The sequence below is a fragment of the Cydia pomonella genome, chromosome 6 (genome assembly GCF_033807575.1).
Source record: "Cydia pomonella isolate Wapato2018A chromosome 6, ilCydPomo1, whole genome shotgun sequence".
In the NCBI taxonomy this organism is placed as follows: domain Eukaryota; kingdom Metazoa; phylum Arthropoda; class Insecta; order Lepidoptera; family Tortricidae; genus Cydia; species Cydia pomonella.
Genome location: NC_084708.1, coordinates 18,083,536 through 18,106,105, shown reverse-complemented (window position 1 = coordinate 18,106,105; position 22,570 = coordinate 18,083,536). Strand labels below are relative to the sequence as shown.

At 36.6% G+C, this 22,570-nt stretch overlaps 1 long non-coding RNA gene across 1 annotated transcript; it reads left to right on the top strand.

Annotated features, from left to right (window-relative positions):
- The first annotated feature begins 6,748 nt into the window (after window positions 1–6,748).
- On the top strand, window positions 6,749–7,906 carry LOC133518654 (uncharacterized). The gene is made up of 2 exons (XR_009799504.1): window positions 6,749–7,298; window positions 7,550–7,906. It is a non-coding gene; the product is annotated as an uncharacterized LOC133518654 (long non-coding RNA).
- The last annotated feature ends 14,664 nt before the right edge of the window (window positions 7,907–22,570 follow it).

The window sequence follows — 22,570 nt, the reverse complement described above, 5'->3', positions numbered from 1 at the left end:
CTTATAGAAAAATCTCATTAGACTAAGTAGGACTTCCCAATAGTGCTAAGTCAAAGATAATGGTTGCTAAATGGCACTTAAAGTATAAACATAAATCTTTTGTATGGAATGGCTCAAACAACCAGTGGCTGAACCCACAGATATTTACAACCTATTGTGAACGCTATCTTCTGTCCTACTAATTGAGTCATCCTACACCACGAATGGCATTGTTTTCGCAAAACTCCGATAACCATATAAGTAAACCTCTGCGGCCACTTGGGTGGTCTTGCGCTTCTCATTAAGTTTTAATATGTGCTACAATGTTACGTTTTCTGGACAAACTGTCTTAAACCTTGACTTGGAAGTTAAAAAGCAAATAAATATAACCTATTAAGTTTTAAGAGGCTTTTAAAACTGATTTTTAAGACTGAGAACATGTCAATAAATAATTACATATTATTTTAATGTATTTCTCTCTGGATGATAGCGGAGGGAAGCGCGTTTTTAAATGGGACTTACAAGTAAAAACCAGTAACATAAAAGTCCTTACGAAACTTGATCAGGCCTAATACGTAACCTAATCTAATCAACATAAAAGCCTTCAAAGAAGCCGCGCGATTTCAACTCTCTCTTTCACTGGCTGAAATTGAAATCTATCAATCTATGGTAAGAATTCTTTGCCAACGTTCACACGAATCTTAGAAAAATGTTAATAGATATATGTGCAGACAGGATGCATGACGAAAGGCGTGTCTATTGCAGCGCAGCCGGGGTGCCCGAAGGCCATACAAATTGATTACGGGGACGGGGACGGGCCACCCACGACGTGGGCTTATGCAACCCCGTTGTGCAAGTGCTAATTTGATATTTAAGGCTCTTAAACGAGCAAGGAACAGGAGCCGCCATGCTGTTCGCTTCCGCGGTTGAAGTTGCTTATTACAGTTTATATTCTAGCAAATTCTAATGAAGTTTGGTGGAGTAAATAAGCAAATAATATAACTTACCTATGGTTATTACTAAGAGTTGGGCTACGTACCTATATTTTATCCAACTAGTTTAAAATGCGTATTTTTTTAGCCTGCTTTATAAAATGCATTCAAAAACATCTTAGTACGAATATCCACATGGATCTGGATACTTATTTTGTCAGTAGATTTATCCATAGCATGCATGCATCTACTTTCGTTAGCCAAATTGTAGTCCTACTTAAAGCTAAAAATATTTTTTTTTTTCAGAAAGTTGCTTAGAAGCGTGGAATTTCTGAATATACGCACGTACCTTTTGAACTAATGTTAAAATAATATTAAAAAAGGAAAACAAGTAATATTAGTGCAAGTTTACAAATAAAAGCAGCACTCCTTTAAAAAGAAAACTCTTATTTATTCAAATATTAGTCTGTCATATATATTGGGACGAACTGGCTTCTAGTATCACCACTGAACTCTCCTTCAACCAACCTACTCGTGACTCTGATTAATATGAGCTTGTATGCAAGCTAAGTGCATTTATAAGCTGGTCATGAATTAATGGTCACTCTATCGCACGTACGTCACTATCCTTTCCGCTATTAGGCTCCTTAATTGCTCTGAGATTGGTCATGTAGAATCTTTATGGTAAAGCGGTCAAACTTAATTGTTTTTATGTGCGTCCATTTTTTGAGCTCTGAATTATTACTCGTAGTTTTGTAATAGAGGCGCAGGTGGTCTGTCATTAGAGAGGTTAAGGTTGTCTTTGGCATTCTAATAGACTGCAATCGCTAATTAATAGTTTAATAGACCTACTTTATGTGTATGTTAGGTGTATTATATATTTTTATACACCGTGGGCTCGGGTAACTCGACAGATTTTATTAACCACGCATTCCTGAGGAGCAAAAAATTTTATATGACTTTTGGTCATATTCGACAAAGAAATGTGTATATATGTGTGTTCTACACACGTTATTTCTATTAATATATTGGCAAAAAAATACAATGAATAAGAAAAGTTTTTTTTTATATTATTTATAGATGATTTTGCGAAAACCAAGTCACACAGTGGCAGCGTCGCAGCCTAAAAGGCATTATTCACTGAGTTCACAGAATGCAAAATAATTGTCATTATCTCTAAAACAAGAACGACTTCAGAAAACCTTGCATGAGATTTTAGTATTTAAATGTGGTCAAGAATACACCTTTAAAATCTGTCAGGATATTCAAGCCGACAGTGTATACAACATAAAATCTTTAATTAAACAATGATTTTGTCTATGATGCCAAGAACATGTAAGATTGCATATGGATATTATTACGGTGGTTGGTTATTTTGTTTTAAAATTTACATATACTTAGTATATTCGTCTGTTCGAGTGTACAGTGGTCAACATAATTTAATTTTTATGTAGTGTATGTATGAAAAGCTTGACGAAAGAGGTAATACGGGCGCGGGCACGAAGTCAAACACCAGTATAAATGCCTGTATTTACGTTTTTCGCGACTTCTGGGAGGCTACCGTATAATAAAACATGCCGTTTCAAACAATGGAGTCATAAAAAGTCAAAATTCGCAGTAATGACCGCCGCAGAGCTTGTTCCGTGTTCCATTAGCGTAGCGAGTCGCACGTTCTGAACAACTAGTCTAACTGTACCCAAAAGATCTATAACAATTATGCTGTATTAGCGAGTGTTCTTTATACCGGTTAGTCCGAGAGTTCCACTCGATTGTACTCGGTAAACAATTGAAATAGCAGCTCTTGACAGCACCGAAAGATGATGTAGTGATTTGATCACGTACCTTGAAAGGAAACATTAAACTTTTAAGAGCTTACTAATACTTACGTATTTTTTAAAATATTATAAGTCAGAGTTATATTTCGAGGAAACCTACAGCGAAACGTGTGGAGTTTAAAGCAAGTCTGCAGGTGGGGTTCCATGTGAAAATACAGTTATTAGTCATGTTTAAATATTTAAAAGCGATGGAGCAGACTTCCGTCACTTCTGCTTTTAAGGCCCTTGCTCCGCCTCTAACATTTGATGCTCTATGTCATGACTTACTTTTCACACATATCTAATCCACTTATTTATCTGAAATTTTAAATATGAAATGCATTTAGATTGCACACAGCAATAAATTATGAACAATACAAATCTCACTAGAATTTGTAGGTCCCTCGAGCAAAAATTGGGATTATTATCTTTCTTCAAACCTACAAATATGATCATCAGATATTTGGCATTTTTTTTATATTTCTTTACCTACTATACCCTAGAAAAAAATCATCCACTGAGGAATATTGCGCTCAGTCTTCTCTCCATAAAACGACAGATTACCTAGGCTAATACATAGAATACGGCGAGTTCGGAGAGCCAGTCAACTACGTCAAAGCCAAAATTCAGTCTTTTAAATAGCATAGTAATAATAAGACGCGTAAAGTAGGGCAAAATATTTAAGCCATTGACTGGCGCTGCACGACGTCATACGTTATGTGTAGTGGTTCCTAACTGGATTGGCAATAGTTGGCGCTTGATAAAACATATCCCATCTACTTCACTTTACAACAGCAACTCGACCAGAGTTTGCCCTTAGGACGAAATCGAAAATATGTTTATTTGTATTTGCCGCAGCTATGCCCCTTCGTATGATTTCTAGGTAACCAACCTTTTCAATTAAATGTAGAAAATATTAATAAGTTGAATTATTAAATGAGCAATAGGGGATCCTAGAGGGAGCCCTAGAGTCCGATGCGTGTAACCTCTTAAACGGAAACTGATATCCAGTTGTTACTTCGCATATAATAATACAATATATAAGGTGCTAACAAATTAGTCACGGATATTTTTACAGCTGATAGTACTCGGTTCTCGGAGTACATTTAAGTATGAAACAGCATTGGTTATGTTATGTTTTTTTGGAGAAAACTAGGAAACAAATTTGCTACGTTAAAACACCCTGTTAATAAGATAATTAAATGAGACCTCTTTAGACATTCTAGAACCTCTTTAAACTATCATTCAAGTGGCCTCTTAAAGTTGATAAATAAAATACTTGGATGTCAGTGTCATGCAATTTGCTGTCTGATTGTGTCGGTTGCAAAGAAATTTAATTAATTTACCATTATGCCTTACCGCTACACACTTAACGAGTACTTAAACATGGTAACATGTTATCGCGACTCAAACTACAGTGCGGCGGGAGCTTCAAGACTTTATGCACAAAGATACAATACGATTGTGAATCCTCAGACTATCTACCGGGCACATCAAAGATTTCATGCCGGAAACCTCATGCCAATAGGTGAAGCCGGTAGGCCTAGGTACCCAGTTCGTCTAGAAGTAGCAATTTTGGATTTTTTTGACCGCCATCCCATGAGCAGTACCCGGGACGCAGCGAATGTATTTAATGTCAGTGACGTCTACGTATGGAAAATTCTAAAACGTGAGGGAAGGCATCCTTACCATTTCACACGTGTTCAAGAACTGCAACTACAGGATTATGAACCACGTGTATTTTTCAGTCAGTGGCTTATTAGAAACGCAAGACGTAACATACTGTGGACCGACGAATGTACATTTGCGAGGGTAGGATTATTTAATATTCACAATGCACACTTTTGGTCGGAACAGAATCCCCATTTAGCACGTCCTGACCACTTTCAGACTCGCTTCAGCGTTAACGTGTGGGCAGGATTACTTGGCGATTATTTGTTGGGCCCTGTTTTTCTCAACCGCCTCAATGGTAGGACGTATCTTCAATTCCTACAAGAAACCCTACCAGAATTGCTAGACGAAGTACCAGTCGATCTCCGTAGGAGAATGTACTTTCAACATGATGGTGCCCCAGCCCATTACGATCGTAACGTAAGAAGGTATTTAACGGAGCGATTCCAATTACGATGGATTGGCCGGGGTGGGGTTCAAGCAGGTGCAGTGAACTGGCCAGCCCGCTCACCAGATTTAACACCGCTTGATTTCCACGTATGGGGACGAGCCAAAGACTTGGTTTATGGAAACGACGGGCACACAATCAGAACATCAGAAGAATTACAAACACGGATTACCGACGCCTTTGAGGTTATGAAAAGGGAAAGAGAGATCTTAATGCGTGTTAATGAAAATATCCGAAAGCGAGCACTATTGTGCATTGAAAACCATGGTCACCATTTTCAACAATTTTTATAAACAGTTTATGTTAATAAAAGTTTTCTTATGTCCGTGCTTGCTTTTTAAATTACTTAGACTAGTTAATTAGGTAGGTTAGCATTCGTTAAATATCTAACCTAATTATTATTCAATGGGAAAGTTTTTATGGGTAGATGGATGTTTGTTACATCAGGATGAAATTAGGCACAGAGATAGGTTATTAGTATGGAATAGCATACTACTTTTTTCACACTACTTGTTCGCATGGGACAGTTTTTTTTTCCACGCGGGCAGAGCCGTGAGCAGACGCTAGTATTTAATAACCTACAGTTTTCCCGCCGAATCATAATGACATTGAAGGAAAACAACTTTTGACGTGACATGACAGACAATGTTAAACATCTTGACAGGTACATAATAGGGTGATTATTTTACAAAATAATTATAATATCTTTTTTTGTTCGGTAAATGAAAACAAAAAAATGATATACAAAGGTTCCATAATTACAGTTAAAAGTTAATTGTTTTAATGTAATGTATTATCTCTTAAAATATCCGTGACTAATTCGTTAGCACCTTGTATAGGTATTGTATGCCAAAAATGCTTTACATCGTTTTGAAAAAGTGCTGATACTCTTCAAACCGCTCGATCGATTTTTATCAAACAGCTTAGAACCACAGGAAGGACCCTTTCACGTAAAAAAACCGCATCGAACCAATTTGGCAGTTCAACCTGTCGCGTCGAATGATGATCCCTGTGACAGTTCATTTTTAGGGTTCCGTGGCCAAATGGCAAAAGACGGAACCCTTATGGATTCGTCATGTCTGTCTGTCTGCCCGTCCGTATGTCACAGCCACTTTTTTCCGAAACTATAAGTACTATACTGTTGAAACTTGGTAAGTAGATGTATTCTGTAAACCGCATTAAGATTTTCACACAAAAAAAAACAATAAAACAATAAATTAATAGAAAAAAAAACAATAAATAGAGCTTAGAACTGAAACTCAATTTTTTTTAAATCAAACCCATACGTGTGGGGTATCTATGGATAGGTCTTCAAAAATGATATAGGTTTCTAATATAACTTTTTTGATAAACTGAATACTTAATTTGCGCGAGAAACACTTCCAAAGTGGTAAAATGTGTGTCGTCCCCCCCCCCCCCGTAACTTCTAAAATAAGAGAAAGATAAAATTAAAAAATATATATGATGTACATTACCATGCAAACTTCCACCGCAAATTGGTTTGAACAAGATCTAGTAAGTAGTTTTTTTTAATACGTCATAAATGGCACGGAACCCTTCATGGGCGAGTCCGACTCGCACTTGGCCGCTTTTTATTTTTCATCACACTTGCTCGAAAAAGATGATATTTCATGCAGGTTTACTAAAGGACAAAGGCCTATATTGTTCCCGTGGGAGTTATGGATTGCGAAAAAACTACACCTCCCTAGGGAGATACAGCTTTTTTTATTGTGTTATAAACTCATACGAACCAAGTAGGTGTACATGAGTTTTAATTTTCAAATACTGACGTTTATAATTTATTTTTATTGTTTATGTTAAAAAATATGCAATTTGATTAATTTAATAGCCGTTTAAAATATTTTTACAGAATTTTCAATCGTGGCTGAATGCCGGATAGGGTTGTGCCCAAGGCCTGTCGACTTCCTTAGAAAGACATGACGCTTCATAATTGCGCATGTGTGGTCTGACCTTCTGGAAATAGATACCAGTTATTAATATAAAAATATTTTGTTACAGCAACATTGCTCCTATCTGACTTTGTCTATTCAACTTTGGGAACAAATAAAATCATTTTTATCAAATATTTTGATTTATGTCACACTACCATATGTAAATTATTATTATTTTATATAAATTATTACCTATTTCAGTTTGTCTTTGTCTATGTTCATAAAATCTATGGAGGTCAGAGGCACATATACCCTCCATAAAGCCTTGCACTTGGGTCTGGCCGGTTAGAACATAGACAAAAGTCTGCAATGTCAATGCTGTCAAAGTCATTGACGCAAAACTATCAGTTATCATATAAAATGATTAAATAACGATTTATGTTGTTGAAATAGATTTATTGATTAATTTTTAAAATTAAAAATCCACCGCACAGTATCTCCGCTCAGACTCGGTTAAAGTTTAATCCATTGTACTAAACTAAGAAACAACAATTATTTCAAGGTAAGAAATATTTTAATCTATAAATAAAATAAGTGTACTATTGCCAAATTCAAATATATAAATTTAATCTTACCACCCTCTTAAGTCGCACGGCCGCCCTATCGCGTCCAAAATTACAATCTAAATTCATCATAGATGTAAATTCTAACATTGTTTTAGCTGGCAATTTAGAACTCTGGTAGCTATTAGCAAGGTTAGTAATTAGGGACATAGGTTATAGTATTGTTTAAAATGTGACTGTTTTGTTTTAGAGGGTGAACGTGAGCAAAAAATCCTTGGGCGTCATATCATTTCCTTGGAAAGGCTCAAAATCAAAAGGCACGGAACCGCCACATAATTGTGACTAGTTGTAGTTTCCCGGTGACCATCAACAAGACCGCTGCACTGAGCTGTGGAGCAGAAAGTGTCCGACAATCGGATAGATGTAATAACAACTTTGTCTGTCATATATTCATGTAATTTTTAGTTTTTTGGGCTGATATATGTGATATGATTACAAGTTACACTAATTGCAATTGTGGAGTAAAATCAGATGTGCCAAAGATCATGTTTTAGATATATAAAAAGCTATATTAAATGCAATAAATAGTATATGTATATATATAAAATTGTTTTTATCATGAAGATTTTAATGACTTCTATTTATTGTTATGAAGGTGATCTGGGAATTAAAACATGCGCTAAAAATAGACGACCTAAACATAAATAACGCCTTAAAAAAATCAAAAGATAATCACACGCACAGGATAGGTTAACTATTTGGTACCCACATCAATAATGAACCGAAATTACCGAACTGTGGTCTCATTGAATAAAATTCATGTAGGTATGTAGATATTATATGGAAGTGTCACAGTTAGTTCAACAAGCCCCGTCCGATACATAAATTTGTATAGAAAATGACTTTTTTCCTGCCTATTGTATGTTTTTCGAACGAATTAAGCTCTTTTGATCCTAATATATAGGAATTAAAATATGTATAACTTGATAATAAACTGTATTGTTACCTTTTATATTGAAAAAACTTTAAAATATAGATATCATTATCTCTTAGGACAAAAGATGACTGTGATTTTGATTAATATGTAACAATATTTTTTTATTTGATAAATACTAATTTAAAAACCTCACCCCAACAAAAACAAAAAATTAAAAAATACAAAAATAAATTCCGTCGCCGGGATCCGAACCCAGAACCACTACCTAGCTAGAACTGGATCACTACCTACCAAAACCCGCCAGGCTAAACCGGTTGTCAATTTTAGTACTGAGATACAAAGAGAGCGCCACTAGTATAAACGAACTTTTGAAAGGGGCATTTTTTTGTATGGAGTTAGCGTTCTTCTCCTAGTGAGTATTATATTCTTTGGTTGTGCCTTTCATGTCTAACCTGTCAAAGAATGACAATATGGCGGACGAATGATTGAAATGTCACTGTATTTAAGAATTATTTCGCTTAAAATCTAGTTTTTTCTTCGCAAGTGTTACTCCGGGGGTAAGCCATATTGCAAACTATTTAATGCTGCCTGCGGCTGTCGTGCATCTAAAAGCCTCGTTTGCAAAATTTCACTTACCCCCCTCGTTGCATGTACTAATATGGCGTAGCTATCTCGTCAAATGTTTGTTCATATTTTTTGGAAGTTAAAATATTAATGTATTTCGAAATATAACATTTTAATAATAAAAACGTTTTCAATAATTCAACTTGTTTTAAATAAGGGTTTCGTGTCCTTTGTGTTTAATATAAAAATATCGCTCCAGTACCTGAATATATGGGCAATAAGGTCGTGTATACATATTTTTGGTACCTTGCCCATATCGATATCTTCAGACGTGACTGTATGATGCGAAGGTAATTATTTCATTTAAACATTTTAATCAGGCAACAAGGCCCATATAACATACCTTTTAGTTTATAGACTATCATAAATATAACTTTTATAAATAATAATGAATAAGTGTAATGGTTATGGTGGCGCCAATACCTTAAGATATTTCTTTACAGGTGTATGTAATAAAAAAAAAAAACTCACAATGCTAGTCCGTAGTACTAGTACTTACTACTGGCACTAGACGCCCATTATAGTTCAAGATAATATTTACCTACATATTAATAGAATTTGTGACCATGTTTATAATTTATAAGCATTTAAGGCTTGGTTGACTGGTAGAGAATGCCTTAAGGCATTAAGTCCGCCATTTGTACCTTCATGTATTGTGCAATAAAGATTAAATAAATAAATAAATAAGGCTTATACTCTAAATGCTGCATGTATTTGCTTGAGATTAAAGCATATTTGGATTAACGCTCTATAAAAACTGGTCGTCGCTTGGACATAAAGTAGTGTATGTAATCGGATTAGTAAATGACCGTCATTGAGCAAGCTAGTGAGCTAGCGGAGGGCAGTGTGGGCTACGCGCAGGGATGTTATTCAAGAGCGAAAACGAAACGTCTGGCGAACCAGCATAAGTATGATCTCTGTTAACGCGTAGTTGTTAGGGATCTGGGGCTATCGTTTCGTCGGATGAGCTGAGCATTGAACACGTCTGCGCTTGGTAAGAGATGGGAATGCTTGGCCAGGCGCGGGCGGCGCTGCACGAGCGACTTGCGCGTGTCACTTGCCGCGATTCCTGCAATAATCTCCCCGAGCGATTGCTCTATCCGGTGACGGAGTAAAGTATCGTTAGTTGATTATTGTGTTTATTTGCGCGTGGCGCGGTTGTGTTTGTGCGCGTGGCTGTGTGCGTGCGTGCGAGCGGTAGTGGCCCACCCAGCGCGCGGCCACACGCGTCGCCCACCCACGTGGCAGGGGCGCCGCATTCGCGGCCCGCGGCTTCACTACTATCGCAATCGGGCCTCGTGGCGAACTAGCTACCGCGGCATACCGCCTGCCGCCGCCCGCTGTCGACTGCTCATCGATATGACACTGTGATTTACATCTCCGACAGACGATCTGATTATACGATGGGTCAAACGATGCAAGCCATCCTGTTTCATGTAAAATTTCTCTGTGCGCCTGAATTCAACGTAAAATTAAAGTATTTTGTGCTAGGTGTCTATAATTGCCATACAACCTCCAGATTTACAACAAGAACAATGTTTCGATTGAGCTTGAACACAACATAACACTGTGCTACATACATGGACTTCATTGCCCTATCCGCAACGTGGAGTGACAGGTGATTTATTTGGTTTAGAAGGAACTTCAGTAATCACCAAACCAAACCCACGTGTGTGGTATGCGTGATAAAATTGGATAATCGCGCATTTGAAGGGATTAATGTGTGGGCAAAAGGTCAAGAAGACAACGGAGTCGTAGGCCAGGGTCCGAGACACATCATTCATGTTTAAATGTTAATGGTCTTCGATAAGTAGGTACGCAACGCAGTAAAACTGAGTATTGTGAATAAAGCATTAAATTTATTACATTGCGTTTTATATTCATGCTATAAAATATACATAATGTAATAAATCACTTATTCTGCATAACCTTGGTAAGGTAATATTTCTGAACAAAAGTAATTTAGTTTTCAACTAATTTACGTACCTGTTTAAACACTAGTTTAAAAAGTCGAGTTTCCGTAAGCTTTGAAAAAAATACGACCAACTGTGTTGGTTTTCCTAATTTAAATTTAGAACTAGAATAATATGTGGTTATGCCATGTAAACTTCCCCAGTTCACGTCCAGTTCAGTATTGCTGTAAAATTCATGTAAAACCGCTTTTTACAATTTACAGCTTTGTTTCTATTAATACAATTTAAAAAAAAAGTTATTTCTGTTCTAGTAAGCCCTTCTAGAATATGATTTTTCCTGTCCCCTGTTCAAAATTGTGAAACAATTTTTTACTTTTCGAGCATTTTTGGCTATAGAATTAGCTGCTTCTAGACTTAAGGTGAGTTCTATCTCCTACTTCTTTGAAGAGATTCCTTAAACTGCACTTATCTGCTTACTTTTTCCTTATGCATAGGATGGTCGTGCTTTTATCGTCTGCATCGCACTTAAATAATTGTTATAACGTAGTTTTGACAGCCATGATGCCAGGTGACGTGATGAAGGGCATAGAAACGAGCCTGTATCGCGTATTAAGTTGCTTAATCGCGTATTGATTGCAGTTGTGGTACTTCCTATATCGGGGAAGCAAAGCGCACTATAGCGGAAATAGTTTAGGAACATATCGCAATTCGCAGCTGTCAAAAATCGTCAGTTGAAAAGTCTGCTGTGGCTGAGCATTTACTGGAGTCAGGGTCAAACCACTGGATCAAGCTACATAACCCTAAAATCCTTTCCACGGATCGCCAAATCTACAGCAGAAAAGTGCGGGGAGTAATTGAAATAAATAAAAAAATCAATCGGGACGAGGTTTTGGGAATCTCATCTACATGGGATCCAGTCATTAGTATATGTAAGCGGAAACGAATATCGACAGTCGAAAAATTGAAAATCGTTAATGTTGTGTGTCGCCAGACACATCTCTGATGCGCAAAATGTTTAAGTTGACAAACCAGACCAAGTGCGGGTAGCTCTCAAAACTCGCGCGGCTAGAAGATGTTGATGTCAACTTTAGCCATTCTTCTCGAGACCACGGGGACAACGCCGTCCTCGAAACGTCGGAGGTAAATTTAAAAACCCAATACGCGATTAAGTCCGGTTTCTATAACTTAATAACGTAACGGAATGTTAGATGATTATTATTCAAACAATAGGTATGTAGCTAATCTGTCATATTGGTTTGAGAACGATGGGCATAATATAATATAACCCTAGTTAGTTATAGTTAAATGATTCACATTATTCTGTGATGACCAGAAATAGAAGTTTTTGTGGCAAAAACGAGTCTTAAGCAAATTTTATGGCTAAACTCGCGTGTAGTCACTCGCGCGAAATGTTTGTTGACTGAAATCACGTGTGTTACGTTACGCCATAAAATTAGTTTAATGCTAGTATGTTTCACGACAGTTTAAAATCGATAAGGCAGTCATAGATTAATGATTAAAAGATGTAACTTCTACTTTCTGTAAAATACCGAGAAATTTCAAGAATGCAAATCAAATTAATTTTGTATCAATCAGAAACGTCTGCGAATGATGCTATTATGATGTTAATTCCCAAGACAGTGAATCTTTCCACTTTTAATTTATTTCTAAGCTTAATGCAAAACAATTACAAATCGATACATAATTTATGTTATACTTACATATATTTAGTACTGAAAAATCAAAACAAAAGCTGTAGTATATATATAAAGTGCCAAAAAAAATTAAAAACTACCCATACCTATAATATAAAGAAGATATCGAACGTGTTGTGTATTTCGCGGTAGCTATCTTCTCATACAATGTTAAAAATATTTATAGGTAACATTGATAACAGACATGTCGATATTTCATTTTCTTAAACACTTCATTTATTTGCCACGAAAACTTCTAGGTCTGGTGATGTGACTTACCTAACAACCTTTCTTAAACCGCAGTTGGCAATAAAGTTTTGAAGTTGCCGTAACCCGTATCAAATTATAAAACTACATGAAACCCCGGGGAGGGAGAGAACAACCGGATATACGAAAACATTAATGCCTAATAAGTCGAAACGAAGAAGCTTCCCTTGCCCTTCGCACTCGCTCGGTAAATAATATGATGTTGAGTCTCTCTTCAGCCGTTTGATTTTAATTTTTCAAGATTTTTAATATGGAACAAGTATTACTTATTATACTTTTTTTTTTCAAAAATATTTATAATTGTTCGTTTAGCTTCGATAGCCAAGTGCTATTTTTATTTCATGAAAATAATATATGCAAAGTTTAAACAATAAATGTTTGCGCCAAAAAGGCAGCCGCCATTCTTGTGACCTTGTGACGTCATAATAGCAGTGCAGCAACAAAGAAAGGTCAAATGTGAAGTGCAAATTAAATACTTTTTTCAGCTACAGTGACGTCACTCATGAGGCAAAAAAGATGGTCGACGTTTGCGGTCACGTGATATACAGATAAAACTACAATTTTAATTATGAAATTAAAAATATATATCATCCTTTTATAACAAAATAGTATTTAACTCGTATTCATACTTTCATAATTAATTTTGATAGATAAATGGCCTTTATTACATTAATTATAATTGTAATACATTGCATGTCGAGTAATTTTCAATACATATATTTATGTATTTAATATAAATGTTATGTATTCTAATTCTAAAAAGCAAACCGGAGTTGCGGAACACCTGGAGGGCGCGCGTGCGCGAGCGCTGCCGAATTTTGCAGCCTTGCGCGCTCCGCGCCGCTCGATCACTTTGATCGGCAATGAATGGCACCGCTGATCGCTGCACAATGTTGCTCGCTAATAACCATCATCAAAACTCTATAGGTCATTGTGAAACAGTTGACTTTTGTTTGGGGCTATTTTAATACGTTACTTAGTATGTACTTATAATTCGTGTCATCCACGATGAGGCGCAGATGTGTCAAATCTAACCTTATTATTAAAGGTATGACAATACGAGTCAAGGCACGCGTCGTCGTGAATGACAGGATCTACTTATATCTGAATTATTAATTTGTTGATATTGATACCTACTTAATCTGAAAAAGGTAATCGAAATGACTGTGGTGAATTCTTAACGGCTATGCTAGTCGGTAATGCAATTTTTTTTTCATATCCCATGCTCTGAAACTGGCTTATTGTTTATCTATGAAAGGGGTTAAAAGTGATATGTGGATATTTATAGAAAAAAGTGTAAGTACCATTTTCTTTTTTTGAAAACCATCAATGTTTGGGTTATTTTAACTCAGAATCACGGGGACTTAAATCGATAAAAAGAAAAAAATTTGTGCCATGAAACTGTCTGTTTTGTGACGTTTTCACATAATTTTTTTATGGTCCCTCTGAAAAAGGGCCTCAAAATTTGTATGAAACACTGGGGACACTTTTTTTTTTTTGTTTTAATCATTAGTCCTCGTGATTCTGTTTCGAAATAGTAGTACCTGAGTTGTTAGTTTAAAATAAACCTGTTAAGTGTGAGTCCGTTTAACGCAGCACGCACCGAGGGTTCCGTACAAACTTCAATTATCTCTACTAACACTTTTGACTTAAGCGTACTAGTAATTTTGAACAGCGCCATCTATCGGTTAATTGGCTAACTAACTTTTTATTATGTGATCTGATTTCAAGTTTCAAGTGGAATTTGAAGTTTAAACACCCGCAAAGGAGGTTGAATTACGAATAAAAGTAGAAAAGGTATTTTGATAGTTAAAAAAAGTTATCAAGTCAGACGGCCCGATTCGAAGAATGATTTAGACACGTTTAAGATCTTGGAAAGATCTTTAAAATATCGATAACTAAACGACATGTCAAAATTGACGTTTATTTCGATTTCGCTGTGATCCCAATAAGATCTATCTACGATATTTCTAACGTCAAAGTGACATTGGTTGTTCGAATCGAGCTGTTTATGTCAATTATACGACATATCAAGGATATCTAAATGAGAACTTACCTACACCAGAACTTATCGTTATCGTGTCTCATTCTTCTAATCGGGCCGACAGGTGGGATAAGGTATATCTTGCCTGTAATATTTATGGTAATGTTAATATTATGTATGAAATTAATAATAAATTGATAAAATTGCTTTCTTTTACATTAAAAAAAATTGATTTCCACTAAGAACAATTTTTTTTTTTTATCTTTATTAAAGAGCTTTGTCACTTTTGTGACGATGTCGCTCTAACAAATAAATGAAAAATTGTTTTGAATTTGAGCTCTTTCAAATGATACCCCACTTGATCTGATCTACTTAGTAACTAAACTCTGAAAATGGGCATATATTCTCTTCATATTGGGCACTTTCTATACCTACTTAATAAAAAGGCACTTTCAATGTGTTTGGGTTGGCGTTTTTCATAACTATTCCAAATTTGAAATCCATAGCTCAAGTAGTTCTCGAGATATTTAGCATTGTGACAAACGGAAGGCCGGAGTCGCACCATAAGAACGTTTCGGAAACAGCCCTTAACTGGTTCGCAGCCTACCTGAGGGGCCGCCAGCAGGCAGTCCGAGTTGACCGGTCCTTGTCTGACTGGTGTGACCTGGTTACTGCCGTGCCTCAAGGAGGAATATTATCCCCACTTCTATTTTCCGCCTTTATTAACTTCATTACACCTAACCTTTGCTGTACCTACCATCGATATGCTGATGACCTGCAATTCTACGACCAGTGCCTCGTGACTGACCTTCAGATTTTCATTGACTAACTTAACCTGGACCTTTCATATATCCAGCAGTGGTCAAAAACGTTCGGCCTTTTTGTAAATCCTTCCAAGTGCCAAGCCATTGTTATCGGTAGTTCCAGACAGCTTGCAAGAGTAGACTTGGACGCGATAACACCAGTAAGTTTTGACGGCACTATAATAAGGTTCAGTCAAAGTGTTAAAGATCTGGGTGTTCTTTTAGATAGTACTCTGAGTTGGAGAGCACAGTTACTGAGATCAGTCGAAAGGTCATGGGTTCCCTTCACGCCTTTAATAAATTAAAGCACTTCCTGCTTATCAAAACTAAAGTTTTATAAATTAATTCCCTTATCCTGCCCATTATTGATTATGGTGATGTGTGTTAACTGGACTTAAATGAAGAACTTCTCGACAAATTGGATCGGCTACTCAATAACTGCATTCGCTTCATTATTTACCTTCGTAAATATGATCATGTCTCATCTTTTCGTTCCCAGCTTGGCTGGCTCCCCATCCGTCAACGACGCAATGTTCGCATGTTATGTACTCTTTTTTTCTGTGTTAAATGATCCACATTCTCCTTAATACCTTAAGTCTCTATTTCAATACTACGGTGTTACCCGGGACCGTCAACTTTGCTGTTCCGGCAATATGTCTCTATCCATCCCTCTTCACCGCACTGGGTTCATGTCGAATTCGTTTTCCGTGCAGGCGGCCCGTCTTTGGAACGGACTTCCCTACGGCATCAAAAATACTCAAAATAAGTTTGCATTTAAAAAATCCTTACGTGCTTTCTTTGCTAGCAGAATGAAAAATTAATAATGTAATAAATTAGTTATGTATGGTATGTTATTGTATTATATTTGGTTATTGTTGTTAAGTAGCACCGCCTACAATCCCTCTGCGTTGCCTAAAGGTTGACTGGTAGAGAATGCCTCATGGCATTAAGTCCGCCTTTTGTATTATAAGGTTTTCTTTTGTGCAATAAAGATTAAATAAATAAATAAGGGTTCCTTTGGTACCTTTTTGGTACGGAACCCTAAAAATCGTACAGTTTTTTCAGAAAGCCCCCAGGTTCGTTTCGACTCTGGGGAGCTTTACTTTCCAAGTACATTTCTTACGATTAGTAATGAAAATTCGGTTCGTAATGTATTCATCGTATAATTTACATTCTGATATATAGCTCCCGATTTCACAATTGTCTATACCCCTTTACCTAAATTGTCCCGTGAAAATTATACCTAATTTAGAATTATGTACTACAAAACTGAAGTCGTGTTATATTTTACTTTTTTCGCATTGGAAATGAAAAGTAGAGTGGTTAACTTGAAGATGAAAGCACCCATTTCTAAATTGAATTTTTATATCTCATCAGAATATAAAATATATTGCACTTTTCACCCCTTGATAAAACATTAACTATTATTCTTTATTGCAATAGAAACTAAGATAGTGCTAGCAATAGCTAGCTAACGAAGAGTTTTTAATGAGGTATTAGAAAATATTCATGACAGAAAGAGAGAAATGGAGATGCGTATTTGTAGCTATACCTAGATATGTAGATAATACGCATGCCTAAACAATTTCCAACCCAAAGGCAAGATATATTCCCTATGTCAAAATATTTATCATACCAGTTAGGCAAATCACTTGCGGTTAAGATACAAATATGGCGCATCAAACCAAACCCGACTAATTATTCCAATATATTTTATTCCCGATTCCTTTCCAGGCTTTCCGAGAACGTGTTCTCATTAACAGGAACCCGGTCGGCAGGTCGTAAACCACCAACGAATTCTGAATCACCCCAATGTACTAACCATAACTCTTAAGTGATGACTTATTTTAAATATTTTATTTTCATTAATTAGAAAAACAATCCAAACGATAATAATGTCGTTTTTAATTCGTTCGCCGTCGTAAATGAAGAAATTTTTATTACGATCGATCCTAAATCAAACCGGTATGACCATAATCACATTCAGGATACTAAAAGTACGAGCGAGGTCTCATCTCAGCCTATATCCCGGTTGCCTCTTCAGCTACTACATTGGCGCTCATAATTATCATCCCCTGTAACGTCAAGCCAGCACTTCTTCAGTATATACTTATGTATATAATAAGTATTCCCTTACAATGAGGCTTATCTTAATTTCTCTTAGTGTAGAGATTTGCTATCTACGACAAAAATAATAGTTTAGAACAGCATCAAATATGCCAGTGAACTTTGCTTGGAGCATAGTTGATACAGCTCTGGTTTACATTTTTTTACCCACAATATAATGGAGACTGGTGTTGGTGGCGTTTAATGGCGATTGATGGGAATGTAAGTGTTTGTTTGGTAGTGCACGCGGTTCTCATACTTCTCAGATAAGTTTTAGTCACCTAAGTAGCTGCTATATGCTTATACTTAGAGCGTTTTCACATTGTCCGGTCCGATTGTCCGATATCGGATATAGGATCCTATATTCACAATGTCGGGCCGCGGGGTGTTCTGGGGTGCGATATGTCGGAAATAATATCGGAAGACCCTATCCGATATCGGATGTCGGGGGGACGCCTATGAGAAATACAGATGTTACTCGTAGAGATTGCCAATACATTGGCAGAGCCGTGTTGCTTTCCCTTGTATAGTCATAACCCAGTGGTCATTTTTACATATAAAATCGGCAACAATTAACGTAAAAATAAAAAACCGGCCAAAAGCATGTCGGGCCATGCTCAGTGTAGGGTTCCGTAGTTACTCTTCCGTCACAATAAGCTAAACTGGAGCTTAAAGTATAATAACTTTAACAAGCCATTTTATGTCATAATAATGTTTAACTGTGGATGTACGTCTTTTTACTATGAAGGGGAAACTTTTTGCGATAACTCATAAACAGCTAAACTGTTCATGACCGCTATAGTTTTCATTTAATGTTTTTGTTATGCTCTGCTTCCCTAATTTTTTGGACCTATGGTTCAAAAGTTAGAAGGAAGGGGGGACACATTTTTTTTTCTTTCGGAGCGATTATTTCCGAACATATTCACTTTTACAAAAAATGTTTGTTGAAGACCCCTATTAGTTTTGAAAGAACTTTCCAACGATACCCCACATTGTAGGGTTAAAGCAAAAAAAATGTTCACGCCCACTTTACGTGTAGAGAAGCCTAAAAAAAAATTTAGATTTTATTGTACAACTTTGTCGGCTTTATTGATTTATATGTCCATGCCAAATTTCACCTTTCTAGCACTAACGACCACGGAGCAAAGCCTCGGACAGACAGACAGACGGACATGGCGAAACTATAAGGGTTCCTAGTTGACTACGGAACCCTAAAAAAGACACAAAATATCTTTCTCATTCCATTTCCAAAATTTCGTTCGATTATCTCGATTTCTAGTTGTCCTTATCGTCCTAATTTTAGGAGCCACCCCCGTCCTAATACCTAAAATTCTCAAATCTGACAAGGGGTTCAGCTGATATGTCCTCTTAAATTCCTACCTGAAATAGTAAAAAAAAATAATCTCATCGAACAATTTATGTTTCTGGTATTTTGTTATTGTAGAATATTTCCATACAAAATTAAACTAAATCTTAACGGTGTCGTTTTTTTTATTTAGTTAAAATATTAGTTAAATCTCCGATAAATTAAAAAATACTCCGTAGAAATTTGTGTGAAAATCGGTGCCAGGATTAGGTACTCTTTTTAAATGTATTATCTTCACAAGCGCAACGCTTTCGATGATGTAGTAACGTCGTCATTTTCCTCACTTCCGGTCCTCGTGCAACTTACTTACTCATATTTTATTTATTTTATTTTATATTTTATTTTATTTAATAAAATAAATAATATTATCCCCCTTATACTAAATTTTTTTGGTATGTAATCAGAATTTCGCTGAAGTACGTGCATTTTGTTCTGAATCGGCAGTGCGGTATACCCAAGAAGAAGGCTGAAACAAATGACTCATACAGCCTGATCAGTGCAGCCCGTGTATAATAGGAACATTAGTTTTGGAGTAAATAAAGACAGAATCCAGAGCTCGAAGGCCGGGCGCCAGGCGTGGCAGCCAGGCGCTGTCTCAGCGCTTTCATCTCACCGCGGCTACCGAGAAGCGGAACGCCGTGCCCAATCGCACCATCAATCTGCCGTCTATAGAGACATTAGCACACAATTTAGACGTGCGATTACGAAGGAACGCGTTTCCGGCGATTTTTAACTTTTTGCGCCCTTCTCGGAAGTCCTGTTTCGAAATATGCAATTTCGTTCTATTATATTTCCTGTGCGGTTGCGTTTTCGCCCAATTGAGGGTGACTTCTGTTTGATTTACAAATTTGATTTGATTTTAGGGTTCCGTAGTTTTGTAAGGGAATGAACGAGACTCCGGAAGGAGGAGTGAAGAAAGATAATGAGCCTGTCGAACATGCTTCGACGACAAATGTAGACATTTTAAAGTAAGGTCGGCCTCAAAAGCAGTTGGAGATTTTTATAATTTCAGTTTCCTATACTTTTAATCAATATCAAGGCGAAAAGCATGTTTTATTATGGAGAAAAATCATAAGTAGTGTTTGGTCATCCTACGATTAACTTTACAACTAAAAATGCATACCTATAAAACATAACAATAATAAAATAGGTATTGTTTTTGCTATTTGTTGGTTTTCGTTCTGCATACAGTATAGACTAATGATATAATAACAATTTCAAACAATGAACCAATACACTTACGGCCAAATATTTCCGCGTCAAACAAGGAGTCAAAGTTCCTCTTAAAAATACAAGCTAATTATTTAACTTACAAATAGGTCAGAGAGAAGAAATAAGACCGTTCTGTATCTAAAAGACATATCATTACTATAGCTGCCCTATATTTTGAGTCAATTTACTTGTTTTAAACGTTTTTTGTACAAGTATACATACATTAGAGTTCAACGGGCTGAAAGCTCGCTCGCGCAGTGCCGCATGTGGCGCAGCGAGCTTGAATTAAGCCATTAAGTGGAACGACAACTATTATTTAATTAATGCGTGGTCGGAACAAAACAATGGCTCGATTGTTCCGACGAGTTCTGTCAGCCGCACTTGACGCCGCGCCCGCTGGGCCGGCCGCATTGCTCTGAGGACAAAATAAAAGTAATAAAAAACAAATTTTGTTAATTTTCATGTGTGTCAAAAGACAGACAAAAAATTCAACATTAATTGTCCATGTAATGATTTATTATATTTACATATATTAAAAAAAATCAAATGAAATGACTCATATTAATATCGATCGAACTTCACTTTAGGAAGTTCGTTTGATCATCAATAATACGTTTTAATAGCTTTCAGTCGATAAGTTTGCAATACAAATATAGTATCGCAGATTTTTCTCTTCATTTTAGAGGAGTAACGTTTGGTAGAATTTCATATGTGCAAAAAAGTCGTCGTTTAAGTGTGGTTTGAGTGAGCAGCCGAAAACGTAAACCAACCTTCAGCTGATTATTTCCTTACTATCATGAATAACTGAAGAAGTTTTGGCTAAAAGACATTACATATATATTTCGTAGAATAAACATTTGGGATTATTAATAGAAGTAAGACCAAAAGAGCTGAGCGAGTGATGCGAGTGTGCCATACCAGCGAAGTACTAGATTTATTAATAACATATTTTTTTAATAACAATGAATAACAGATTAACCAAGTTTGCCGTGTGGGTAGTTAAAAACCCATTGAATCGCCAAATTTGATCGGTCGGTACTAAATATTAGGTAAACTTACTACTCCCTATATTCAGTATATTTAGATAGAAAATATAGGTCTAGGTAGGTTAGTCTACCAAATGATAAGTCTCCGGATAAATAACTATGCAAATACGATAATCCGCTTAAAGTTAGTTAGTGAGTCATTACATATGGATCTCCGGTTTCTTATTGCCACAGTATCAATTACGTAGTTACTCAGCATCCTGATTTCAGAGTTTACAGATAATTTTAATGTGTAGTACAGGTACCATAGTATTATCGTATCAACTCACAATTAATCTGTCTATAATGGCTCGCACAGATGATGGATACGCGACTCTCATTCAAGCCCTTGCCGCATTGCGCAGCGGAAATTATTTTCCTACAGACAAATTACCCATTCTCGAGACAGTTTAATTAAAAAAATATTTTGTGATGATTTTGATCGCGGCGCGGACAGAGCGCCCCACGGGCGAGGACACGTCTATGCTACACTCGAGAGTAAAATGACTTATCGCTGTATGAACTCGAAACGTTGTTGTTACGTTTCTTTGGTAGATGGCAAATACCGACGGACCTTGCCTGCTTTTTGTGCTGTGGACCACCCAACACGCTTGCTGCATTATTTTTATTGTACAATAAACAAATTTATTGCTCCATATGGTTGTTTATGTTTTTATTTATAAGAGCTTTGTTACGGAGCACGGGTTTTAGGTAATGGCCGGGTAGCTCACCCGGCAGCTTGGAACCCGGTGGCAATGATTTTATCTCATTTGTTAGCGTACACGATGAATGATTGACTGACATGGATCAATAAAAGCAAAATAATCCATGGTTCAAAAGTTAGACGGGGGAGGACGGGGAGGGCATTTTTCCTACCGATCGATTATTTCAAAAAATATTCACTTTACATTGAAGGCCCCTATTCGTTTTGAAAGACCTATCCATCGACACCCCACAATATAAGAATAAAGCAAAAAAAAAAAGTTTTTCTTTTACCACTTGGTTGGCATGATTAATTTATAGTGTATTTCCATGCCAAATTGCAGCTTTCTAGCACTAACGATCAAGGAGCAAAGCCTCGGACGGACAGACAAACGAAAATGATCCTGTTTGACTGCGGAACCCTAAAAACTCCACTCCACTCATGATTAAATTAGTCCATTCAAAGGTGCTTGTTCCCAGGCCTACTTGAATAAATAATATTTTGAATCTTGAAACATTGTCCTGAAATTAGTGTTGTTTGAGGGTCGCTCTGTAGCGACATGATGGAAGAGTTTAATACCCTGTTTTTAGGGTTCCGTGCCAAGGATGAACTCTTATAGTTTCGCCATTCACCTGTC